This window comes from Humulus lupulus, chromosome 9 (assembly GCF_963169125.1).
Source record: "Humulus lupulus chromosome 9, drHumLupu1.1, whole genome shotgun sequence".
Taxonomy (NCBI): domain Eukaryota; kingdom Viridiplantae; phylum Streptophyta; class Magnoliopsida; order Rosales; family Cannabaceae; genus Humulus; species Humulus lupulus.
Genome location: NC_084801.1, coordinates 117,665,144 through 117,671,143, shown reverse-complemented (window position 1 = coordinate 117,671,143; position 6,000 = coordinate 117,665,144).

Here is a 6,000-nt window from a genome sequence, read left to right as displayed (position 1 = left end):
AATTACAACTTTATACCCAACTTTTTTCCTTCTAATTTATCATTCAGAAATGATTATTTTATTCATTCTTTTATGTCTTTTACCTTATAATTTTTAATCCAATCCAATTTCACATTCCAAACATGACCTAAAAATACTGATGTTGTGCTTCTTGTAATGTTCGATTTGTCTCCAGATATGTTTATGCTTATTTTTATAAGAATTGCTCAAACCATATAACAAATTAGATACTTCAACAAAAATCATGAAAAAGATGGCCTACAGCTGTGTTGAACAAGTCTAATGGTCAACCAATTAAGCAAATAAAATTTCTTTAAGATTAATCATTCAAATCTATTTGAACAAAGCGATCTGTAGATATGGGACATTCCTAACACATCTAATTGCAATTAAAAAACAGAGAATAAAAATATAGAGATAGAGACATATATAAGGAATATGATAGCACCAAACAACAATCTCATTATTTATGATAAAAACCCATACAATCAATATTATATATTTTCACATGAATAAAAGCCTGATAAAATCATATTATAGAATATGCATAAATAAAATATGTAAAAGGCTCAGCACAGTTTAACTTCCAACATAAAACAATGAGCAATTAGTTTAACTTCAACATTAAATAAGGAGAAAAAGGCTAAAAAATTCCCTGACCACATAATAGAGTTTCTAAACATGTGCAAACAATGTCCACTAGGGCAGCGAGGGTGGATGTTTCCAAGAAAAAAAATAACAAACCTGAAGGTCTCTCTATTCTCTCTGCAGATGGCCCAGGATTTAGAACCAGTTTCCCACTTGGTTGCTACAAAAGGGGGAAAAACAGAATAAACATGAATAAGAGAGAGTATACAGAATAAACAAAGAACCTGTCAAAGTAGTAGGCATATCAGTATCTCCCATGCCTTTACTTTAAAAAATAACAGTACATGGTATCAATGGAAGTGAGCTAAAAAATTCACCACCAATCATCTGTAATGAGCTAATAATACCATACTCATATGAGAGTTATAAATGCTAACTTCACCCTACACTACTTGCAAGAGCTTAAGATCATACCTCTATGGGAGTAAGCATCTTCTTTTCACTGTTCTTGTCGTATTACTGTTTTTTCGTACCTGCTTTTAATCCCTGCCAAGGAAGACTAGTAAAGAAAATAAGTAAATAATATGGTGAAACAGAGCAATGAAACAAAAGAAAATGGATTTCAGCATATCACATAAGTATCCAACCTTCCCCTCAAAAAATACATAAGCACATAACCAAGAGACTCCAAATCATCTCTTCTGCTTTGCTCTGCGTAAAGATTACATTCACAATTACATAAAGCCCAAAAGTCTCAAGCATTACAGGGAGAAAAAAATAACATATTCTCTAATTAGGAATTATAAATGGCTCACCAACTCCAAGGTGAGTGTTAACACTTGCATAACAAGTTGTTCCTGTGAGATTCTTGTTTTCCCTGAAGCAATAAATTAACATAATGATCAGAAATTTGAAGGTTCAAGCAAATTTGGATCCAAGAACACAAAATTGATAATGAGAAACACATAAGTATCACCCTAATGTTTGCCCAAACCAATCTAAAAACTTGTTATTTAATATTAACATTTATATGTTAAAACTCAGCACAGTGATAATCATTACACATGATATAAACACCTTCCACTTTACTTAAGACCATAATATTTCTCAAATATCTGTTACCTGTATGGAATGTGCTTGTGTGTCTGAAGATCACTATACTTTTTTGCAAGACCATAGTCTATGATATATACATGCAATAAAGATTAAAAATAAAATTAAAAAACAGTGTTAGGCTGTCCCAACATCAAACTGTGAATTAATTATTCTAGATTTGATAGATAGCATAACCAGGGTTTGGTGATGTAATGACCCAACTACTCTAGACTTTGGACCATTAACGAAAACTATACATAGACCCTAATCTTTAATAGAACTTACAAGTGAAAAAGATCATACTTTATTAAATACTTGTAAAAACCAATGTTTAAACTTACATAAACTCAAAGCAGGATATGGGATCCAATTGTTTTAAAAAGAAAACATATCTTAATTGAAATGAAAAGAGATTACATAAATAGGTGCGGAAAAATGCACATAAACCATAAATAAAAGACTACATCCTCGAAATCGAACTCTCGACTCCTGGAATCCATTCATCACCGATACACATTCCCCAAGCATCCACGAATCTTACCCGCCACTATAGCTATTTCCCTGCACATATAAACAAAAAGGAATGAGCCTAATGCCCAGCAAGGAAAATCTACCACATAGTTCATATACATAAATTTCATAAGAAACATAAAAACGTAACATAACACTTATATCATACACATACTATAATGGCCATTATTACTTGGGGTCCGATAGACTAAACAAGTCATATGCCCATTAGATTAGTGGGGTCCTACTAGCTAAGCAGGTCATATGCCCATAATCTATTTGGGGCTTGTTAGTCATATGGGTCATATGCCCAAGCCTACATACATACATATCATAACATATTTCATAACACAAAAAAAAAACATAAGATAACATATAAAACATATAACATATGAATTCTATCCTATTTTCCTTACCAAAATACCGGGATAAGAGGACAGAGTTGGGACTTTGGAACACTCCTAAGAACCATTTGAAAAAGAGTGAGTATAGTGCAGAAGAGAAATGAAAGGAATGGAAGGACTAAACCATTGAGAAAATACTTACCAAAAACTTATGTGCAAGTTCTTAGATTTCCTAACCAAAATAAGAAACGGTTAGAAGGCTGAGTAGAAGACTATGAGAACTTAAAATAAAATAATACCAATGAACTAAGGTGTGGAAATACCATGAAGACTTGTAAGACCAATCTAAACCTCGAACCAAAATACTATAAAACCTTACTTCCCCAAGTGTTTGATAAGCTTATGATGATCAAGCTTATGATTCCCAACCCAAGTGTTTACACTCTCACACTCACCTAGCAACTTGCAGCCTCTGAACTTAGAGCAAAAGATGAATAATGGCTGGGTACTAGGTCCTATTTATAGAGTTTAGGAATGAAAGGATCTTAATTTAACTTGAATAAAAATAATGGCTTTTTAAGTGAAAAGAATTTGAATTATCGTTCAGCAGAGGCTGAAGACTCGTTCAAAAAGATGCTGGACTTATCAAGAGGTAGAAGGTTTGAATGGGAAACAATTTTGAAAACATTCAAAATATGCTGAAGGAGGTGATATATCGCCCCCTATAGGCGATATATCGCCTGGACCATTATGCCGGAGGCAAACGTGCATCGTTTCATGTTTTCCGTATCTACGTACTGCGATATATCGCCCCCTATAGCTGCAATATATCGGCATACGCTGATTATTTAAACACGAAATTACACATTTTTAGCTTAATTCAAATTGAGTAAACAGCCTTGACTAAGCCCTTAAACGTTTTCAAAGCTGCTTACTGACCTTAGAGTATTCAAATTTTACCCTTAATAAATTTAATCCTCAAAATACTTAATCCTTAATCACCCATACATAACATGTGCTTAAAATCCTATTGGTTCTTATCTAAACCTTATAGTATAATAAATATTATCCTCAATATCAGCCATATTAGTCAAACCTCAGGTTAAAATTAATATTCTTAAACTATAGGTTAAACTTAGAAATTCTACAAGTACTACTATGAGTGTCCAAATAAATCCCGGTGTGAACCAAAAATCCACAGTTATAAAGATAATACTATAATTACTATAATACTACTATCTAACTTAGCTAAGTAAAGTTCTTGGACTCTACAGGTGAAGCCACCATTAAACAACTAAACAACATAAAAATAAAATAAAAAAACAACAACAAAATGGAACCCATGGCACCCCAACCTAAATCATTTACTATAACTAAGAATTCAGTCATACAATGGAACCATGAAACACACAAATTTTACTAAAAGGAGCAAGAAAATTTCTTGAGCTTGTGAAACAGAAGTACTAGAATAGAAGAAGACAAATTTTAAAGCTTCTTCACTGATGAAAAGACCACAAGCAACAGCCATAAGCAGCCAAAAGTAAATCCACCTACAATGAGATTAAAGTGAGATTAACCCCATATTTCAAAAGCACAAAACTTAACCCAATTTTTCCTTTGGGGATACATATGTAATGACCCACTACTCTAGACTTTTGGACCATTAACGGAACAATACATACAAATCCTTAATTAAACTTACCTTTGCGAAAATACCATAACTTTATTAGAAAAAAACTTGTAGAAATAAGAGTTACTTACATAAAATATCAAGAAGGATATGGGATCCCATTGTCTTAAAAACAAAACATAATTTAAAATAAAAGGAGTTACATAATAAGTGCGGAAAAATACATGTAAAACCATGAAATAAAACTACATCCTCGAAAAATCGAACTCTCGACTCCTTGACTCCATTCACCACCGATACACATTCCCCAAGCATCCATGAATCTTACCGCCACTATAGCTATTTTCCTGCACATATAAACAAAAAGGAATGAGCCTAATGCCCAGCAAGGAAAATCTACCACATAGTTCACATACATAAATTTCACAAGAAACATAAAAACTTAACATAACACTTATATCATACACATACTATAATGGCCATTGTTACTTGGGGTCCCATAGACTAATCAAGTCATATGCCCATTAGATTAGTGGGGTCCTACTAGCTAAGTAGGTCATATGCCCATAATCTATTTGGGGCTTGTTAGTCAAATGGGTCATATGCCCAATCCTACAAACATACATATTTCATAACATATTTTATAACATATTTCATAGCATAAAACATAAGATAACATAAGCATATAACATATAGATTCTATCCTATTTTCCTTACCAAAGTTACCGGGATGTGAGGACAGAGTTGGGACTTTTGGAACACTCCTAAAACCATATATAACAGGGTGAGTAGATTTGAAGAAAAATAAATGAAAGGAATGGAAAGACTAAACCTTTGAGAAACAACCTTACCAAAACCTTTTTGCTTAAGAACTTAGATTTCCTAACCAAAATAAAAATTAAGGTTAGAAGTTGAGTAGAAGACTATGAGAACTTGAAAGAAAAGTACAGAATTGAACTAGAGTTTTGGGTTACCTTGAAGACTTATAAGACCAATCTACACCTCAAACCGAAATAATATAAAACCTTACTTCCCCAAGTGTTTGATAAGCTTATGATGATCAAGCTTATGATTTCCCCACCCAAGTGTTTCACTCTCACACTCACCTAGCAACTTGCAGCCTCTGAACTTAGAGTAAAAGGTGAATAATGGCTGGGTACTAGGTCCTATTTATAGAGTTTAGGAATGAAAGGATCTTAATTTCACTTGAATAAAAATAATGGCTTTTTAGGTGAAAATAATTTGAATAATCGTTCAGTAGAGGCTGAAGACTCGTTCAAAAAGGTGCTGGACTTATCAAGAGGTTGAATGGCTGAATGGAAAAAGAATTCAAAAACTTTCAAAATAATCTGAGAGGGGCGATATATCGCCCCCTGTAAGCGATATATCGCCTGGGCCAGTATGCCCGAGGCTGTCATGCATCGTTTTGTGTTTTCCGTGTCTACGTGCTGCGATATATCACCCCCTATAGCTGCGATATATCGGTACACGCTGATTATTTAAACACGAAATTACACATTTTTAGCTATGTTTGAATGGAGTAAACAGCCTTTACTAAGCCCTTAAACGTATTCAAAGCTGCTGACTGACTTTAGAGCATTCAAACTTTACCCTTATTAAATTAAATCCTCAAAATACTTAATCCTTAATCACCCATTCATAACATGTGCTTAAAATCCTATTGGTTGTTATCTAAACCTTATAGTATAATAAATATTATCCTTAATATCAGTCATATTAATCAAACCTTAGGTTAAAATTAATATTCTTAACCTATAGGTTAAACTTAGAAAATCTATAAGTACTACTATGAGTGTCCAAATAATTCCCGGT